The sequence below is a fragment of the Lissotriton helveticus genome, chromosome 3_1, assembly GCF_964261635.1.
Source record: "Lissotriton helveticus chromosome 3_1, aLisHel1.1, whole genome shotgun sequence".
NCBI classification, from domain to species: Eukaryota; Metazoa; Chordata; class Amphibia; order Caudata; family Salamandridae; genus Lissotriton; species Lissotriton helveticus.
The window spans coordinates 921161889-921183599 of record NC_136061.1 but is presented as its reverse complement, the minus strand read 5'-3'; the positions used below and the strand labels follow the sequence as shown (position 1 = coordinate 921183599).

General features: G+C 45.2%; 1 protein-coding gene across 1 annotated transcript in view; it reads right to left on the bottom strand.

Annotated features, from left to right (window-relative positions):
- STK40 (serine/threonine kinase 40) overlaps window positions 1-15866 on the bottom strand; it is a 379098-nt gene extending 363232 nt beyond the window's left edge. Inside the window, exon 1 of the mRNA XM_078681258.1 lies at window positions 15687-15866. The gene's annotated coding sequence lies outside the window, so the exon portion shown is untranslated. The remainder of the gene's footprint in view (window positions 1-15686) is intronic.
- Window positions 15867-21711: the final 5845 nt, after the last annotated feature.

Here is a 21711-nt window from a genome sequence, read left to right as displayed (position 1 = left end):
GACCCCTTTCAAGGGGGCTGTGGAGGGGTGGGGGCCCGGGGGGGGGGGGGTGGAAAGCGCCATCTGGTCAATCTCAGGCCTCTGGAGGCAGTGGCAGCCTCCGCTCCCTCCGTGTGAAGCCTGGGGAGGGGCCGCTCTGTGGGACCCTCCAGGGGTGCTCTCTGCTGATCCCATGATCGAGGGGAGAGAGGGCTGCGTTGTAACTTGGAGGCTTCGTCCCTTCTCGAATTGTTTGCTATACGGTCTCCTTTGTATGCCTCCATATCAAAGTAACGAGTACCGAATGGGTGGGGGGAGGGGGACTGCAGAGCTTACTCTCAGACAACACAGAACAGAATTATCGTCCGAGTCGAAGTTTACTAGACACTGGCAGTGAAAACAGGAATGCTTCAGATGGCATCTTATAATAATGTCTGGCCTGCCAAGTACATACATATCAAACCAATGTGTAGGGCGACCCTCATTTAATTTGTACCTATCAGAAAAGTATATTTTAAGGGATTTATCCATGCTACGAACAATAGGCCTGTCAGTCCAATGGTTTATTCTTGCCTGGATATGCTGGGGGGGATATGGAAGTACAACATCGATCAATATTGAAATATTCTTTGTCTTTCATCAGAGTTCTGTACAGAAAAAACGTTCGAAAGCGAAACTGAAACGGCAGCAGCTGATGAATTCGAAGCCTCATATGGACTATATGGATGAAAGCCGAAAATTACTGGTAGAATAGCGAGCGGCACTTAAGTGTAGCACCAGGTATACGTGTCAGGACAATATATTTAATGCAAATAATACCACCGCTAAAGAGGTGCATTTCTTTCAGCACAGAAAATGCCACATCTGCCTGAATGGCGGCTTGAATGAAGTGCCTGACTGAATTAGCCGAGCTTTTGATTCAATGCATTTTTCTATTACTTTCCTATTTTCAGAATTGCTACCAGTCTGTGGGGACAAATGCATTAAAAATATGCATCATCTGAAGAGAGCAGGTTTGACACTGTTATATACTATGAATATGTATTCAGGAAGCTGCGAGTATCGTATGTTTTAGTTTGGGTATTTAATTACGCTCTCTGATTTTTTAAAATATTGATTTTGTTAATTTTGCACTAAAAATATTTTTCTTAACAGTACTGTTATGTATGTTAATGTTAAATTATATGAAATCATATACGAAATGCTTATACTACTACTATCAATGGCTAATGCACTGAACCAAACCAGTCAATGACCCTTAACATATCTACAAAAATACATTAATGTTGATAGGTTAACCATTTGATTATTCAAACTCCCGAGGAAATGATAATGAATGTAATGGTGACAGTAAGTAAATGTCCATACTGGTTCAAAGTGCAGGAAACCTGGGAAGTCCAGTACATATGGGGTGTTGGCCCGCTCAAGTAACAAGCATTTGCAATGCAATAGGTCTCGCATTATTTAAGTTTAAGCTACTAGTACTGTAAATGGCAATGTTTTTATTTTTATTTATGCGCTATTTTAATTTTCTTTGCATAAAAAGGCGAATGCGCAGCATAAGAATATTCATTCTATGTTAAGCCAAGTGATGGAACACACATGGCTATAACCCGATCTATGCAAACCGAGACCTCGATGCTCATAGATTAGACATTCAGGATTCTAGGCGCAATGTTTTACTTGCGGTTACTTTCACTTTAAACCCTTGATTTGTTTCTTGGATATTTGATTGATATTACATAATTCTAGCGACATTCCAAAGTCCACCAATAAAAGCAGTTGTCGACTAATAGATAAACATTACAAAGAGCAGCTTTTTAAAATTCCCAATCTTGCAGATGAGCGCATTTTTAAAAAGGCTATTTGAAGACAAAAAAACGTTGGCACAAAATAATGCGCACTTACCCACAGAGATTCGTCACTCGTTTCCATTCAATTTACTGAAGGCGACATTCTACCGAACACTTTACTGCACCGTTCTGCATAATCTTTTCAACAACCATATCCAACTAAGTACATTTTCATTGATTGATGAGGTGTGCATAGAGGGCGTAGCTACAGCCGGGTATATGGGTTAGCGTGTGCCCTGTGCAAAAACTCACCGCCGCAGCCCGGCTCGAACAGGAAGCCAGGCAACCTGTGTTGGGACAGGGGCGGGGCCGCAAAAAGACAGGAAGCAGACGGGAGCCTACCCCGCGCTCCTGTGCCCGTCAGCCGGAAGATTGCCGGAAGATTTGCGTGTCAGCTAGCGGGGCTCCTGTGCTCGTGGAGAGCCCCGCCTGCTGCTGAGGATGACCCGCTGCCTGCCGAAGGAGAGAGGGAAGGAGAGAGGGACACACGAAAAGAACTCGGTGAGTGGGGTGTGAGGGGGGGAGGGGACATGTGCGCGCGCGTGTGTGTGTGTGTGTGTGTGTGTGTGTGTGTGTGTGTCTGTGTGTGTGTGTGTGTGTGTGTGTGTGTGTGTGCCTGTGTGTGCGTGTGTGCCTGTGCGTGCGCGTGTGTGTGTATGTATGCATGCATGCGTGCGTGTGTAAAAAAATCCGATGACTGGTGGGGGGGTTGCAAAGTGAAAGTAAGCAGCGCGTGTGTATGTGCGCATGCGTGAGTGCTGTGTATGCGTGTGCCTGTGATGTGCGCATGCGTGAATGTTGGTGCGCGTGCAAGCAGCTGAATCCAGCCGGGGAGAAGCGCGTGACAGTTTTTTGTCCGTCATTCCCCCGTGTCAGCTCGCTATAAGTCTCCGACCCTGGACGCATCCTTCGGATGCGAATTCCAGGGCGAGACCTAAAAAAGACTTCTCATAAGCAATGGCCAATCTACACTCACCTCTTGCTCACCCCTGAATGTCACATGCCTTTGGTTCCTTCGCGAATCCGTGGCACAGCAAATGCCATACCTTGTTGCTTTCCCTACTGGACTAAGAAAACAAAGCTCCCCATATTCCAAATTTCAGACATAAAATAAGCATTTTTGTTGAGGGTGAAGTTTCCACAGTAGGCAGCGTTAAGGTTTTTGGATCTGCATTTGGAATCTGAATAAATGCCATCCAGAATGGTTCTGACAATGATGGCTCTTTCAAAGAAAGCCGTGTCTGTAATTACAGGAACATTTAATGCAGCTGCACAGACCAGGGGATTCGTCCCTGCCGGAAGCCTGACTCTGCCCCAGCCCTTCTGGGGGCTTCCTTCACTCTCCTGGCTCCCGAATGGGCCCTTGTCTGGAGACGTGCACTGCCCCGGCCCCTGAGGGCCCTGGGGGGACTTCAGTGTCCGCAGACAGCAGCAGCTTCAGATAGTTCAAGGACAAGAGGAAAACATCAGTGCCCGGCGGCACAGGCGGCAACGCACTACAGACCAACACACTGGGAACAACACACACAGACCACAAACACACCAGGGACCAACACACACAGACCACAAACACACCAGAGACTAACACACACAGACCACAGACACACCAGGGACCAACACACACAGATATCTGTGTTTGTTGTAGGAAAAAACGCCAAATAAAATGCCGCTAAATTTCCATATTTGTGCCGCTAAATTTCCATTTTTGTGCCGCTAAATTTGCTAATCCATGCCGCTATATCCTGGGGGGTCTGTTCAAGAAGCAAATTACATGGTAATGTTCAATTGCTTGTTCAGTTTCCAGCATGGAGGAACTGACAGCACTAGAGTAGCGGATGTTGAAAGTTCTACATCTCACCTCACATGTCAGTGTTAACAGGAATTATATGACTAAGCTTTAAGTACCATATCACCATAAAGAACTTTCATACACACATTTGCTCTCTAAATTTGGTTGAAAACTTAACAGCATCACATAATAGAACAGGCCCACTGTGATCGCAAACCTCTCTCAAATGGTTAGGAGTATGCTAAAGAAACAATTGATGGATGGAATTCTGGACTAACATTCACCCCCCAGTCACAAGGATCTGGGTTTAATCCATCATTCTTTTGCTTTGCACTCCACTCCACTCCACTCCACTCCACTCCACTCCACTCCACTCCACTCCACTCCACTCCACTCCACTCCACTCCACTCCACTCCACTCCACTCCACTCCACTCCACTCCAGTTTGGACCCAGCCATATGCAAATCAGTCTTGACCCTGTTCCTTATGGTACCAGTCCAGCCAAACTGCCAAGCCAGGTCCTCCCTAGAACGGAAACAAGCATCCTGGGACGAGTTTCAGGGCATTATCCTCCATCCGCCAGGCTATCTTGAATCCAGTGGTATAGTGCGCACAGGACCCACATCTGGGCATACCCTTCCCAATTAAGGAAACATATGCAAAAGAAACAATTGATGGATGGAATGCTGGACAATGCAAACCATCACCCCCAGTCACAAGGATCTGGGTTTAATCCAGCATTCTTTTGGAAATAAAAGCCTATTCTGGATTAGATATTTTATGTTAACAAACGCTGGCAAAGGCCATGAGTCTCACCAACGCGAGATCCATTGGATTTGTTAATGTTTTTTACCCATGTTTTACAGCAGCAGGGTTGCTGTACAACATTGCTGAAAAAAACATGGACAAAGTCAAAAGTTTTGCAAGAGCAAGACATATTGGCTTTGCTATTTTTTTTTTACAGCAAATGTTGAATGTTTTTACAGAGACTTCAGGGGCAGCTGTGAGGGTGTGAACTTTGAGCAGAATAAGAGATTACGATTTGCAGGAACAGACAGTTGATCAATTGCAGCCCGTGTGGTACTCAACAGGGAGACACTATAGTGAGTAATGTAGTGACTGCCCTCGGCTCGATACAGGGCAGTCCAAGGGGAAGTGCAGCTATCTGGTGAGCACTGCGTCCAAAACCAAAACTGAAAATTCCTATTACCAAGGTATTACTTAAATAAAACAATATATGATTTTCACATATGCACAATATTTACATTCAACTACATGTACACACCATAAGCAAGTTACATTCATCCAGCACCCCAAACTATAATAGGTGACAAGCTTATAAGATTGGCATACCAGTAAGATTTCCATGGTGGAAGGGTGAAGAAACTATGCATATCAAAGAGGCCAAGTACTAAAACCATATTGAGATGTGTAATGCATGTTTAGGGCAAACAAAAATACAAAATGTAAGCAGCTGATTCTCTGCAGTACTTTGGTGTGTGTGTGTCAAATCTAAGAAGGTGAAACCAAAATTCTCATAAAGCGGTCTGTGGCAACAATGGCAAAAGGAAACCAGCTTCCGCATGAAAAGAAAACCCATAAGGATGACGATGAAGCCAACCAATAGTACTATTAAAAACTTACCTTTTCGCTCTCTAACTGTTTCTTTTTTTTCCCCCTCTTCCCTTCCCTGACTCTCTCTCCACAGCGTGGGGACACGTCGGTAGGCGTCACCAGGCTCTTTACAAACCCCTTTAATAATAGTACGTAGAGGGAAGGCTCAAACCCTTTAAGTTGTAGGTAAAAGACTGGACTATTGTTTCAAACTAACCTGCTGGAAAAGAGGGTTGACTTTCTCACACTATTGTTTGAAACATGCTTTGACTTTTCAACAATTAGGCTGGGCATACGATACTGTAACCGTCCCATTATGTTCAAATGGTTGATAATTTTAATATGCATTTTTTATTCTGGTTACAAAGTTGAGGTAACATCTGGTTACTATATTGTCAGTTCTTACTGCCAGATGTAACCCCTCCAGTCCAGTAGGTGGTATAGTCTAGAACAGCACAGTATACTTGAGTCACCTATGTAGCTGTGACCCTAGTATAAAACGAGACATTAATTTTAATACCAGGGAATGTATTTCTTAACTTCTTGTCAAGTAAATTAACAAAATAAGCATGAAATGAAGTAGCTGACTGCCAGAGGATAGTAGTTCAGATGAAATAAGTAAAGTTCGTAACCTATGTAGTCTCTATCAGTATCTGAAGTAAATGGACTTTCGGTCTGCACTCAAGCAGAGTTTAACTTCGGCAACACTAGAAAAATGTTACCAGCCTAATACATAAATTAACACAGAGACCCTGCACCATAAAATCCCCTATGTAGATAGCAACCTAGGATGGGTACAAATGGAGTATGTATGCGGCCAGTGTCAAAACAGCCCGAGCAGAGTTGGTCTTGTTAAATTATGAATGATCGAAAGAGGTTGGAACCAACGGATTATGAACACAGAACTTTAAATACCCCCTTGCAACGTAACTAAAATATAGATGTTTGACCACTTGTTCAAACAGAGACCAGTAAATTAATCTGCCAACCACACTACCCTTTTGACTTTTAGGTACTCTGCAGGTCTGGAACCACTGACAGTCCATTGACGGTGATCTGATTCGGACCTCTTCAGTATTTGTTTTTTACGTGTTGAAAAGGAAGCAAAAAACTGTGGAAAAAGCATCGGAATGAAGCTCAAATGTGTAATTTGTGTTCATTTTAGTAAGCCCCGTGTTCGAGTAGCCAGTACATGTCAGACCTATATTGCTATTAAAACAACCAGTAAATGTATTACATGCATGATTGTCACTAACCTGCCTTCAAATAGGTTGCAGCGCTGGGGAGAAGCCAATTACACGTATGCTTAGGTCGGTGCTTAACCTGCAGCCAATACTGGCTTCTTCACAAACACTTTATATGACAAAACATGGGAGCTCATAGTTCGGTAGGAATAAGTAAAACTACAAGTTACAGAAAGTAGTGTCCTGCTGGGTGAAAGGCCATAAATGGTATGGGGCAACTGGACGGCACTGTCAAAATTACCTCTGAAAGGGGAGTAGACTATGACAGCAACCTATCGCATTTCAGCATTAACAGTTGCAAGTGGTAATTCTAGCAAAACTAAGGGATAGTCTGCCACGTGCCAGGATCACATGTAAATGTAAAGAAAAGTTAGATAATGGTAAGTCACATAAACCTTACGATTCTGAAAGGCTTGGAGATTGGTTTAAAGAAAATGTCCCTGAAAGATTACTGGAGCTGGACTCATTCCATCACGTCAATATCGCATCTAAAATGTAAAGTGGGCTGGAGAAGAATCGCTCACACCTGCCAGCAATGGCGAGGGTTGAACAGCGTCAGTCATTTCTAGTGCACCTTCATATCTGACCTACACCATGCCAGCACTGCTACATCGCAGGATGAAAATTGAATGACATAAAATCACAAGTAACAGGTATTTGTAAAGAGTGTTTCTAATCAGCAGCAGCCCCATGCTCAAAGTCCATGGTAGTGCAAAAAGTTGCTCTGTCTAAATCTCTGCACTTCACCGACAGGGTATCCATCCTCCAGCCACAGAAATGCAGGTAATACATTCCCACAGTCTAGGAAAGCTGCTCTTAGCCACAACTTGTGACATGCCACAAGCAGAATTAATCCACTAAGCTTTTGTAATTAATACTGTGAGCCAAACGTTATGGGTAAACTTCAGAAGACAAAAGCTCAAGCATTTGCAGAATCTCCTTTTCACAGTTTATTATTTAACTTGTACACTTTGCATTGATCAGGGGGTTTCTGCTGCCTTTATGTGAAGCCTAAACCTCTTGATACTTTCCTTCATAGTCTCCAGATCATTACTTTATGCTTCCAGTCCTGAATCTGATCACCTGTTCTTCATAAGCGGTAGTACAGTGGTAGCCTATCAGGTCAAACTGCTTGTCTGATTCAAGCGCTTATCAAAAAGTATCTAAGGCAGCACTATAATATACATCTGCTCTCTAAGCACAGCCTACTTCAAGACACATGCATGTTTGCCTTTAACACCATTATTGTATTTCTGCAAATTGCCTATCCCAAATGAGTTAAACTCTTGTCTTTAAAAGTCATACCTGCAACATAACAATACCTTATCTCTTGCAGCTCATTTGTTTATACCACCAACCATTGACATGAATTCACTTACCTATCCTCCAGTAAAAATGGCACCTAGTTACTATTAATTTAATCTACCAGAACGATACTCTAGTAAATGCATGGAATTATCTAGATCAATAAACCATGGGTAAAGATAAAATTGAGTGGAGAACTGATGAATCTACTAACTTCTTAAGATACTCGATTTGTAGGTCTGTTGCAGATATGTTGATTTTTAAGGTCCTGGAATGAGCTACATAATCCCCCTCCCCCCGCAACCTCCTCACCCCCACTCAACACTAACCCAATTACTCGAGTATGTGTCCCTATCCTGTACAAAAGAGTCAAACCTTCGCCACATTTCTGGACTGCCATTTGGTTGTTTTGAACACAGCCTGCAAAACGTCAGAGCCTATCCCAACATGTGAAATGAATTGATCACCTAAGACCTAGGTGACTTTCCTATTCTTGTTGGGGTTTTTCAAGTCAGATGACATGGTTAGCTGCACACCTCTCACTTGAAAATGGAAGAAGATATTTATCCCCTAAGTAGAAATGTAAATAAAAATTGTAAACAGAAGCATTTGCTTCAAATGCTCCAAAACATACTTTTATTACTAAGACGACACATTGGTTGTTGGGTAGCTAATTTTATTATACAAATATTTGTACAGTCCAACCAATTGTGTCACAGACATCCCTACAATCCATATACATAGTTGTATCAGTCATGTAGATTTTACATGTTGATTTATAAATGAAAAAGACAGTTCTCAAAAAAATATTATACGCTATCTTAACTCAGAAAATAGAATTACCAACTGTATGAGGATCCACTCCCAAAGCAAAAGGACAGAGGCAGAAGAGAGAGTGTGTGTGCAAGGACTTCCCATGTTTACCGATGTGCTTTTGTTTTACAGGCAGAGAACTGAATAGAGGCACTTGCCTGAAAGTTGACAATGCATGGAAGGTAGCAATTTGAGGTGAGACTTTAGTGTGCTGCCATAGTGTGTCTGGCAGGTACCACAACCTCTTCATTAGCAGCCTAGGTCGAACATATCCTCCTTATTAATATAAACAAACTACAGTAAATTTTCCAGCTGATAGTTACAACATGGGTCCATCGCTCCCAACTACACAAAGATGTGCAGACAAGCATCTGAATAATTCTATTCTATGTGTAAACTCAGACATACAAATCTAGGCACGAAAGGACATAAAAAGGATTCCCTATTAAAATAAACATTGGCATAAGAGACTCAAATAATCTTCCATTCTATAAAGTAATAGACCTTTCTAAGTTTTCCATATTGCTCACTATTTAGTGTCGATTTACTGTAGTAACTAATTATGCTAAGATCCAAGCAAAATTACATCTAAAATGGACAACTACTTAATGAAGAACATTCAAAAGAAAATAATGCAAATATTGACTTTATTCAACTGCATATACAGCATCCACATTTAAAGACTATTAGCCTTTTGAACATTGAGAATTTCAGAACCATAGCTTGGTGCTATTCATTATTACACCATAAAAAAGTGACTTGTACTCTGGGTCTTACGGTCGTGCAGACAGCTGAATGTGTGAGGTTTCACTGACATCTGTTGCACATGCTTAATCAACTGAACTAATTAACTCCCACTAAAAAGGTTTTTGCATCAGCTGGTCATGGTTGTTCTAAATCAACTGTCAGCGTTTTTGATAGGCTGCTGTGTACACAACGTAAAGCACCTTATATTAAGGACAAGCAGAGCTGCCATGTCGAGAATGAGCAAACATGTAACTTGGTTAAAGGGTCCGTTTAAATGCTGTAGAGTGGACGAAGAGAGGAGGTAATGCAACAACTGAATACTCAGAGAAGTTTATTTTTTAAACAGACAAATTCGAAGATGTTAAATCTGTCTGATACTCTTACACTAAGGAGCACTGGATTTAATCAATTATGAGTCTGCAGCATAGTCGGCGCATATATGGATTTACCTCACCTGACATGTATTGAGATTTCAGAAGAAGAAACTGTTGCCTACACAGTACTAATATCTGCAGCTCACCAGTGGAGAAAAGCTTGCTGCGAACAGCTGCCGTAATCTGCTCATCCCAACACATAGCTTCCACCCCATTAAGCATTGTCTTTTCAAAGCCAAAGTTCCCTTAATTGCTGTGTAGTTGTAACAGTGTGCAATGCACCCAAACTACCATTGAGTGTATCAAACATCCTGTACTTATTCAATCATAAATCATTTAGTGCTGGATCACCAAAATTGAATACTAGTGCAAATTTCTAACAAGAACAAGTTGTGGCATTAACATAGGAAGGATCAGGGACTGTTTTTTAAGTGGACAATGCCTATTGAACCAAGACATTTCCAGCACTGACATTTTAGTTGAAACTAAAGGTCATGTACCCAGAAAACAAGGTTTGCAGGACTCTCCATGATACAATCCAATGAATATAAAACCATTTAAAAGAGAGCGAAATAGCTTTTCCAAGACTGATATTTGAGTGGGAATAAAATATGATACCACTTTAACAAATGAAAGGGCATAGTTACAAAAATTAAGACATAAAAGTCAGGTCACTGTCCTAGTATTTCAGTATCTGGATAGTTAAATAAACTGTTCCCATGATGGGCAGGTTCAGTACTGATTTGGATATGGAAAGCCTCTTTTAGGAGTAGCATAGTGAGTGAAAAAATGATGGGTCTCAATGCTACCTGGAGGAACTGTGAGGTTTAGAGCAGTGTTTCCCAAACTGTGGGTTGTGAGACGATTTTGGGAGGGTTGTGAAAGTCCAAGCAAAAAAAAAAAAAAAAAAAAAAAAAAGAGGCCTTTAAATTCTGTATTTATCTTGTCACTTTTGCCGTGCTTCAATGACAGAGGTCAAATGTTTGGCTGTCTTCAAAGTGCTGTTTACATGGGGATTGGTGTTTACAAAGTTCTCTAACTTTGCAGTCAGAGAGAAATGTAAAGTGAATTATGTGACTATCTTCCTGGAGTACAGGCAGGGAGAAAAGGAAAGGCTAAAAGATATCATCATTTTTTGTAAAACACAACAAAATGTAAAAACCTATAAATGAACTGTAGCCATTCAGCAGTTAGGAAAGCAAAGATGAAGCACTTTTTCATAATTCTCAAGTGTGATGGAGACAAAGATTTATTATGATTGTTGGAAACCGGCTATTTCTGGTAGGCTAAGGCTTATGCCAAAGCCAGGCAGAAACCACCATTCCAGTCAGGGCAAGGAAGTCACACGCCAAGATAACCCCTGCTCGCCCTCTAGGTAGCATGGCGCGGGCAGTCTAGGCTAAGCTCGGAGGCGATGTGTAAAGCATTTGCGTCAGCGCACGACAGCAACAACATACTAGGCACACCACAAAAGAGACTCCACACAAGGTTATATTAAAATAACTTTTGTATTGTCAAAACATATCAGATAGAAATCACACATGTACATTGTGCCAACTGGCACGGCAATATTCACAAGGGAATTATTTACAAGACAGGGCCACATGGGCCACTGTCTGAATCAACACTTTGCAGATATAGAAATACTTGTCAGAAATTAGAATAAAAGTATATAAACTTCACTGTAACACAAAGTAACAGTTATAGATCACATCCAGTAACTACTGGGAACAGGTAAGTACCACCTACGCAACCCTAAACTCCTTGGGAGACTGTCACGCCGGGGGACCAGGACCTCACTAGGACCACCTGTACTAAAAGAACAACCCCCTAAGTATCACACAGCATTTAGGGGTCTAACAAAGAATACATTACTCATGATGCAATAAACCTACATTCAGAGGAGTAGAAAAGACAACCACTTAAGAATAAACACATTTAGGGGTATAAACCAGAACACCTTACCCATGATGCATGAACACATTCAGAGGAGTAATAAAGAGAAACACATGAGGCCTAAAGCATTCAGAGGTGTTAAGAATAAAGCACATGATGCAATAAAATACATTCAGGGGTGCAGCGCAAGAAGACACATGATGACTAAACATTCAGAGGGGTCAAGAGTAAAGCAATAGCGCAAGAATCACATGATGTCTAAAAACATTCAGAGGTGTAAGATCAAGGTGCGTAATCATACTAAATGCATTACATTTCCTAGCACCACATCACAATGCGCAAAACTCACATTTAGGCAAATACTATCACATGAGCCACTACCTGTGGCAGTCCCTAGGCCAACGGCCTTGTTGGGGCTCAGACGCCCTGAGTCTCAGTGTCAGGGTGCGCTGCCATGCAGCGCTAGTCTCCAAGTATAAAAAGCCTAAACGTGGCAGGTGCCCACAAAGTGCTGGGCACCTGGAGAACAACAAACTGGCGCTAGGGCCCTCACTGGCCCTTAGGCGCCAACTGCGCCACTGCTGGAGCCACACAGGCTCTGGGCATATCACACATGCCCCAGACGTTGGAGCCACAAAGGCTCTAAAGCACCATGTCAACCGTTGGAGCCACACAGACTCTTAGAACAATGATGCCCCCAGGAGCCTCACCGGACTCTAGTCCTCACACTCGGGGGCAGGAGGGGACGAGCACCGACAATATGCCCCGAAGCCCCCCCCTCTCGAATATGGCCCTCTCTGGAGCCAAACGGGCTCTACACACCGTTGGGGCAGCCCGCTGCCATCTGGGGCCGCCCTGAAGCAGTGCCTCTAAACCGGCACCAACGCGAAGCAATGCGGGCCCTCAAGAGCCCCTCGCGGGCTCTTTGCTCACAGTGGGGCGACCCACTGCCATTCGGGGCCGCCCTTCCTTGGTGCCTCTACCGGCACCACGAGAACCCATCTGCTCCCTCACGGAGCAGCAGCATCACGGAGCCCCCGTCTCACCCGGTCCACACGGAGCCCCCCAGCCCTTCAACTCACCGGGCCTCAGGGGCCGCTCCTCCGGGCGGCGGCTCTCTTCGTCTGGCCAGCGCGGGGCTCCTCTTCCACCACGGAGCCCCGCCGGGCCGCTCAGCCGCTCGCGGCCGCTCTCCTCTCGCTGCAGGGCTCCCTCGGCACACGGGAGCCCTGTTAACTGGCCGCCACCTTTCTCGTCTTCCCCATTCTTCCACGGCCTCAGGGGCGGCCCAGCCAATCGCGTCGCGGCTCCTGCGACGAGCCCCTCATGACGCGAGGCCGCCAACCAATGGCAGCGCGGCCTCGCCGATGACGCGACTATCCACCGGCCAACCAGAGCGCGCCCCTCCTCGGGTCTCGTCCAATCCGGTCGCGGCCCCTTCGTGGTTTGTTTTCACCGCGGCAGATCGAGGTGGGCACTCGTAATTGATTAAGTAAATACGGCCAGGAATCCTCAGCGCTATAAGCGAGCACCAAAAGCGCTCCTAAGCACTAGAAAGTCCAGCGACAGCGCTCTCATGCGCTTGGGGGAAATGAAGCGCTCCAAAGCGCTAGACAGCAGGCAGAGCGCTCCCAGGCGCTCAAGGCGAAGCCCAGCGCCTCTAGGCGCTAGAAACCAACTCCAGCGCTCTCCACAGGAAAAGGGCAGCTTCTCCATGCTGCCATGGTCCCAGAACTTCCCCAGGGGCAAAGCCAAGTCCCCCCTTCAGCCCAGGCAGGCAGAAGGGTCCCCCAGGAGTCCAGGAATCCAGGTGTCCAGGGGCTGGGCAGCGCCCACCCCTCGTAGATCCCAGTCAGCCACAAGAGCAAAGACAAGAACTCTTTGGAAGGAGACACCGTCCCTTCTTATACACAGAAATGCCTTTGAAGTACTTTGAAGCTTTCGTGCAAGGGGCCCTGAGTACTGGAATGTTTCTGGTTTACGTCTCCCTGACAGCTTCAGGGCCAGAGGTGACAGTAGGTCGCCAGGATGGAGAGCCAGCAGGGTGGGCGGCAGGCACAGCCCGGCACCACCAGACGCTCTTTCCTCCCATCCCTGACAGCAGAGGGGCCTTTCATCTACCCCCTCCTCCGGGGCCTTGCAGACCCTGCAGACCCTGTTCTACTCAAACCAGACAGTCCATCTACCAACAGGCCCAGGCATGCCTGGGCCAGGCCCATCAGCCAATCACGTGCTAGCAGACTCACTACACAATTATGCCAACTTCTAAAAGTGGCGCTTCTGGACTAGATACAGCCATGCCGCATACACCATTCTGCAGCATTCATTCTCACGAGTTTATACATATCAAACTCTACCCTGCACTCCCCATGCATCAGGAATCTACCATGGGCATACATATTCCCCATTCATTCCTATGGGAGGGCAGGTCACTCACCATCCATACACAGAAAGCACACGCACTTTACACGGTACCACAGTGAAAAAGTGCGCAGAGGCCTACAATCACCAATCCAGGTTCCAAAAACAGGCTAGGAAAAAGCAAAAAGTCACGGGGTAAACCTGCCCAAAGGACCGGGTCCAACAATGATCAACAAAAAAAACCAATCAAGATACTTTACTTAGTGATGCACAAATTATAAATATTCACAGAAACCGGATTTCCACATTTTATTGTGTGCAATTTTGATTTATCAGTAAAACTGTCTGTACAAATGTAGTGGTCATTCAATGGATAATGTGCTGTCTGTAAATGGCAGTGCGCTACCACACGATGCTTTAGTTACATTAAAAAACAATAATTTAAAAAACTGTCTGCCTCATATCTATTAAAGCTAGATGGGTTGCAAATGTTAGTTGTTCTAAAAGGTGGGTCATGGTTCTAAAATGTTAGGGAAGCACTGGTATAGACTATATACAAGCACTCCTGTTATCACCTTTGAGAGTCTTGATGCTTTAGTGCCTGTCTCTATGTGTTTGTAAAGCACATGCTCAACCAGATGCAGCTTAATCATGTTGGCAGAGCACATAGTAGACCCTTACATCAGGGCTGCAAATAGTTTTGTGAATGATGGGAAGGCAAATGTACTCTACTAACTCAAGCCCTAAAATATTTGAGTGAAGTGATACTTTTCCCAAATTAGCCCAAGAGCATATATATTCTTCTAACACAAGTCCTAAATATTTTGGGATAAGTTAAAAATGAGCAAATAGTTTAAAAAAGGGATGAAAAGTTCTAATTTTCAATTGCCAGGAAGTGCTTTCCTAGTGGTACAGCTTAATGCAAAACCTAGGAATACTATTAGAAGAGGCAAGTCCTGCCACTACAGAACCAACGGCTACAGGGTTGGGGGTCATATGCACAACTAAGGATGCCTTAAAGGCACAAGTAATACAAGAGACAAAAACTCAGAAAATGTATCTACACCACTGTTGTAAATAAGATAAACAAGTACACACAATACGCTTGGAAATACATATAACACAGCCCATGAAAAATGGGTCAGATCATAAATACCTTGCAAAATACTTGAAAACTAAGAACAACGCTAATCAAATGAAGAAAAAAAAAAGTTACCGAACACGGGGTAAAAAAATCACATAGTAGAAATATAGATAACCTGGTAATGGATTGTTGACATTATAAAGGATGACGCCAAAAGGTACTAATTCCGAGACTTTGAAATGAAAACTAAGTGCTGAACAAATCACTATCCCCCTACGTTAAACCGTAAGGCGGTACAAAAATGCTGGCTACCTAGCAACTAATAACAACTTAAGGCACCCAAAAAGGACAGCAACACAGAAGGTTAACGTTGCCAGAGCAGGTGAAAACCTTCATCGGCCTTTAGGATGAATGATACACAATAAATCTGTGTCTTTCCTTTCACTACATAACGTTCAAACTAAGGATCAACAAACTATAAAACACTGTAAACAAGTAAACTCCAAGAACACTTTGAAGTGTTACAACGGCAAAAAAAGCATTCTTGTGTTGGGAACAGATTCTAAATGTGAACTGACTGTCCTACAGCGATGGTAAGGAGGAGGGGAGCAGCGGGTCATACTCACCACACTCGTAGGTCCTCGGGCAGCGACAAGCGCCCGAGGTCTGTTGTTAAGGGACCTCGCGGCTCAAGTCCAGGGCGCACAAGTCCCCTTCTACAACCGCAACTCAGTACTACTGGGCCTGAGCCCGGGAGTAGAGCCGGGGTGCTCGGGAGGGCGGGGTAAGCGGGGCGCAGGTGCTACGTGCTCGTGACGTATTTACAGACCGAGTGGCTCTCGGCCATCAGTGGCTGCACTAATAATAGAGACCAGCGGGTCGGGTCACCACAAACAAGGACACAGCTAAAACTTCCCACCAGGGTCTTCTAGCAGCTTCTGAACGAGCAATAGACAAAGTTACAAAGAGTAAGATAACCATTCCACCTAGGGAAGTAGTGTTTTAATGTCTGAAAGAAGCCCAACCCGCCCTGAAAACAAGCCCAGAACAAGCCAACTACTACCAAAATAAACTAAAAACAAGCCCAAGTCGTCAATAATCGAACAAAAATGGGATAAAAGAATATTTCATGAAAATGACGACGATCGCATATAAATTGTAAACAATATAATCTTTGATAGCTCGTATAAAGTTCGTCCTTTGTAGTTGAAGCATTGACAAGTACCAGGCTATGCGCATTACTCGTATGCAACATGCTCCCGAGCCCCTGAGCAGCAGCAGTCTAACAATGACGTAGTTTGTACTTTTATGTCTTTTTCGAGTTATTCAGTAAAATGTGATTTTGCATTGTAAAATAAATAACTGTAAAAGGTTAAAGTATGTACAACGTATGCGGTAACTGCAAAAAGAAAAAAGGTTTAAACGCTTTCCTGCAGTCGGTTATTAATCATTAAATGAAACAGCCCATTCCAAGATGGCCACCAACTTTGCTTTTAATGTAGGAACCTGTAGGAGGGTCGCTAACCCCAAAGGACCACAGCAAGCGCGATTGCAGGTGAGTTTCATAACTTTATTTTAATTCGAGGAAGAGCGCCGGGAGCACGTCTGTTTCTCTAACAGGCTACGCTAAAATGTCCGCTACGCTCTACGTCGTTGCGTCATACCGCACGACCAGAGCGCTACACTACATATCTCCTTTCTTTACAGAGAGAACAACAAAAGGAAGTAAGGCAGGAAAACTGAGGGAATAATGTCTCAAAGTCTAATACCAGTTCAATCATTGAGCTCACCCATCTCAAAGTCTCTGTACCTTACTGGTCTTACCACAGTTCTGCCAGCAGGAGTACGTCTCACCGGGGTACTGCAGAATTCTTCTGTATGCTCACTGGGAGATCTTGTTCCTCTTCTTTCAGTACTCGGTGTATTCTCCCTCTGTAGTGCTTCGCTAGAGCTTCCCTGGGGTTCCCTGCTGCCCGGATCGTCGCTCTTCTCCGACTCTAGTTCTCTCTCACTTATTCCTGAGTTCGCTCCTTCCTCTCGCTCAGGTAGATCTTCATTATGTTGCTCCTGGGGGTCTTCTGTCGGCGGTTCTTCTGCTTTGGTCCACTGCAGTATCTTGTTGCAGTTGGACATCCGATCTTGAGACCAAACCTTACCATCACTCAGCAAGGCTGCTCTTCTGTAAACTTCCTTTACTTGTAAGGGCGCACTGAACTTAGTGTCTCCTTGTCTCTTCAACTGGGCCACTTTGACTCGGACCCACTCTCCTCTCTCTAACACCTCTTCCTTCACGTTGCGGCTTTTGTTGAAGTGTTCCGTATACGTTTTCTGTGCTCTTTCCAAATTGTAGTGGACCACCGCAGGTGACATTTGCTTGTTAATGTGTGTTCCTTCCACGCAACATTGTCCTTCGTGAAAGGATCTCGATCTCTTAGGATTTTGAAGGGGCTGTATCCTTTGCTGGTTGGGGTGATCCTGTATGCCCATATCGTGCTTCTCAATTCTTTTTCCCAGTTCTTTCCTGCTCCTATTGCTGATTGTATGGAGCCCATAATAACCCTATTGAACCTTTCGGCCAATCCATTACTGGCGGGGTGATATATCGACGTGTGTTTGATCTTGATGCCGTTCCTTCCCATATAGGTGTTCCATTTTGCCGACATGAACTGAGGTCCATTGTCACTCAGGATGGAACGTGGAATACCTTCCCTCAGGAAAGTGGCGATAAGGAACTTCAGTACCCTCTCCGTGTCCATGACCTCTTGTACATCGACTTCCGGCCACTTGGAATACCTGTCCATGAGCACCGCAACATACTTAGGGACCCCTTGTGCATCCAGCACCGGGCCGAGGATGTCTATTGACAACTCCTCCCATGGGTTAGAGGGGTTGTCAAACCAACCCAAGGGCGGGCGCATCATGCTTTGTGACTTGTCTGCATTTAGGCACTGCGAGCACTCTCGAACGTGCCTTTTTATCTGGCTGTCCATTGCCGGCCTCCAGTACATTTGTTTTGCCCTCTGCTTCGTTTTCATGATACCTATGTGCCCTTCATGCAGTATGGCGAGTAAGTGCGGCACCAAGGAAACAGGGGGAATCACTTTATCTCCTCTCTGCAGGAAGATCCCTTGGTTACCAATGGACAAATCATTCCTCACTTCAAAGAACTTCCTGTGTTCCGCCTTCAAGTGCCTTTTTTCCTGCCATCCGTGCAGTAGGAATTGCTTGACTTTTATGATGTCTGAATTATTATCGTACGCTTCTCTCCACTCCTGCGCGCTTATTACCCTTTCATGATACTCCGTGAAGGCCACGCTGACTTCCTCTTCCTCAGGGCAGTAGGTAGCCTCCTCCATGGCAGAGGCTCAGCTGAGGTAGTCTGACACTTTGTTTCTCATTCCTGGGATGTATTCTACATCGTACCTGTAGTCCAACAATTTTAAGGTCATCTTTGCTATGCGCGGGGTTGCACTCGCATGTCCACCCGATGTGAGTACCTTGACCAGAGGTTTGTGGTCTGTCCTGAGCCTGAATCTTATGCCCCAAATGAACTGGCGAAACGTCTCCATGGCCCAGACAGTTGCCAACATCTATTTTTCTATTACACTGTACTTCTGCTCCATCTGAGACAGTGACCTGGACGCAAAGCTTATGGTGGACACTTCTTCCTCCTGCGTTTCCTGCATTAGGACTGCTCCCAGACCCCTTTCACTTGCATCCGTCGTTAGTATGGATCTTGCTTGATGATCAAATCGATGTAGGGGAACAGCCATTACAATGTCTGCTTTGATCTTTTGGAATTCTTCCTGTGTCTCCTCCGTCCACACGAAGGATGTCTTGTCTCTGAGGAGTTGGCGCAAGTGGTCTGTCTTTGTGGCAAAGTGCGGAACAAATTTACTATAAAATTCGGCCATTCCTAGGAACGAGCAAACTTCTTCCTTGCTTTTCGGTGGTGGTGCATCGCATATGGCTTTTGCATTGGCATGTTCGGGCGTGACGCCCTGATCTCTGATCTCGTGGCCCAAGTAGGTGACAGACGTCATTCCAAATCGGCACTTCTCCCATCCTGCCATGATTCCATTGCGTTCCAAGACTTTCAACACCGTGGACAGCTTTGCATCATGGTTCTCCCGTGAACGTGACAGGTCGAATGTCAGGTGGTTCCTGGTGAGGTCTCAGATGTTGTTTGAAGCAATCATCCCATACCTTGCATTGTATTATGGTGTACGGGGATCCTGAGTCCGCCACCATCTTTATTTGCACTCCTCCAATGATCAGGTCACACTGTGGTTTCTTGAAGCGGTTGCAGTCAATGCCCAGTATGTGTTCCTCGATGCACAACACGTTGTCTCCATCTTCTTCCCCTTCCCCTTCCACGTCTGACTCCTGCACAATGTACTTGACTGCAGGTTTTCTCTGCTTGCGGTGGCACACTTTCTCGTAGTGTCCCATGATTCCACAGTACATGCATTTGGCGCGGAACGCTGGACAACGCTTGTCTTGGGACTCGTGCGACAGGCTGCCGCACCTGTAGCACGTGTTCTTTCCGTCATTTGTGGACCTCTTTATCGGCGATGATTTGGGCATCCATTTGGTCTGTGCCCTCGTGTCTCCTGCCTCTGCCTTGCCTCTGTCTAGTGGTTTGGCTTCAGAGATCCTGTTGACCATGGGTCTCATGGCGGTTTCCCTTTTTGATGCCTATGCGCACCTTTTGGATAGTTCTGCTTTTTTCATCCTGGCAATGACTTCCTTCAGGGACGCGTCCCCATTTACCCACAGCTTGCTTTGGATCGCCGAATTTGTGGTGTGCATGACAATTTGGTCTTTGATGAATTCATCGTGCATTGCGCCGAACTTACAAGTGATGGCGAAGTTTCTTTAACGCTGCTATGTATTCGTCTATAGACTCCCCAATGGCTTGTTTTCTTTGTTGGAAGTTGTACCTGTCTATGGACTTGCACACTGCCAGTCTGTAGTGGTTGTTCAAGTTCTCTATCGCATGTTGAAACACATCATCGTCAGCCGCTTGTCGTGGCGTAGGGACTAGATTCTGGAAGACTCTTATGCCTTCAGGCCTAAGTTGTGGAGTAGAATTCTCCTCCTTCTCTTGCTGGGAAATGCTTCCCCATTCTCATCATCTAACGCCGCCAGATAGTTCATGACGTACTCCCTCCAGTCCTCCCATTTCATCGAGGGATCACCCGGCTTGAGTAGGAAGGAGACCGGCATCATGAGGGAGGAGGCTGGGGCGCACATCACCGCTTGTCTCTCGGGTACTTCTTCCCCGCCTCTGGGACTCCCTGGGCCTCTCTGTGCGTTCTGGTGTGTGGGACTCTGAGGAAGCGCAGATACACCCCCGCGCTGTGCTGGGCTTGTTCCGCCAGGACCTTAGGTGGGGTCGGTGGACTATTCTGGGTGTGGTGCTTGGCTTCTCTCTGCTCTGATGGGTGTCTCCCCCTCTTTCCTTCTCCTCCTGTGCAGGCCGATCTACTCATTGTGGATGCTCTTCACCCTACAGGACCTCCTCGTGGAGTCTGTGCTCCTTGCGCTGGCCGAGTGCTGGACTGGGTACACTGTCTCCGCTCTCACTGGTGAGCACAATTCCTCCTTTGTTGTCCCTGGTGGGCTCTGCTAGCCGGACTAGGGTAGCAACCCTCATGGTGGGCTGTGATGGCAGTGTGGTCGCGCTCCTCTGCCACGCTCTCCTCACCCCCTCTGTGCCTGCCGGCAGCCTGTTGTTCCTCGTGGTCGTTGTACACGGTAACTCCGCGGGGCGCGATGGTTTGGGGTGCCTTTCGCGGCCCGGTCCCATCCTCGTCTCCAATTGTAGGAGAGTCGCTAACCCCAAAGGACCACAGCAAGTGCGATTGCAGGTGAGTTTAATAACTTTATTTTAACTCGAGGAAGAGCGCCGGGAGCACGTCTATTTCTCTTGCAGGCTCCGTGCTCTGACCTAAAATTCGCACCACGCTCTACGTCGTTGCGTTATACCGCAAGGACTAGAGCGCTACACTACAGAACCGTTGTTTCTGTGCTTGAGGTTTTGTCTTACATTAAAGCGCTTATATTTCTCATGCATGCAAACATGTAATTGAAATCATGTACAGAATTGCCTTTTGAATTTCTAATTTTTTAAAATTGCATTGCAAGAATTTCTAAGTGGCTTACAAGGTGGTGGTGACACTAGTGACTGACATTTTTTCTAGCTTTCGGGTCTAGAAATTTCAATTCTATTAAGAACTTGGAGGCAAGGATTATGCTTTCGCTTTCTTCACTGTTTATTAAAGAAACATTCACAGCAGACAATTAAATCTCAACATACTAATCATGACATCATAACAGTACACCAATCAGATCATGACTTTGCCTATATAACGGACCAACGCCATTCTATGTCAGGACCGGAGGCGAGGATTATGCATTACTTTCTTCACTTTTTAATAACAGGATGTTCAAAGATAATATAAAATAAACACTGCAACAGTACTACAACTGCCATGAACTACAGGGAGTAACCATGGCCACCAATAGTCCAATCAAGTAACAGTCCAGCCTTGCCAAGTATCATGCATCAGGCATTAGACTACTGCATTTCAGTGTGGTTGTCCGCATCACCGCACTGAAATGCAAAGTCACGCATAATAGGCATAG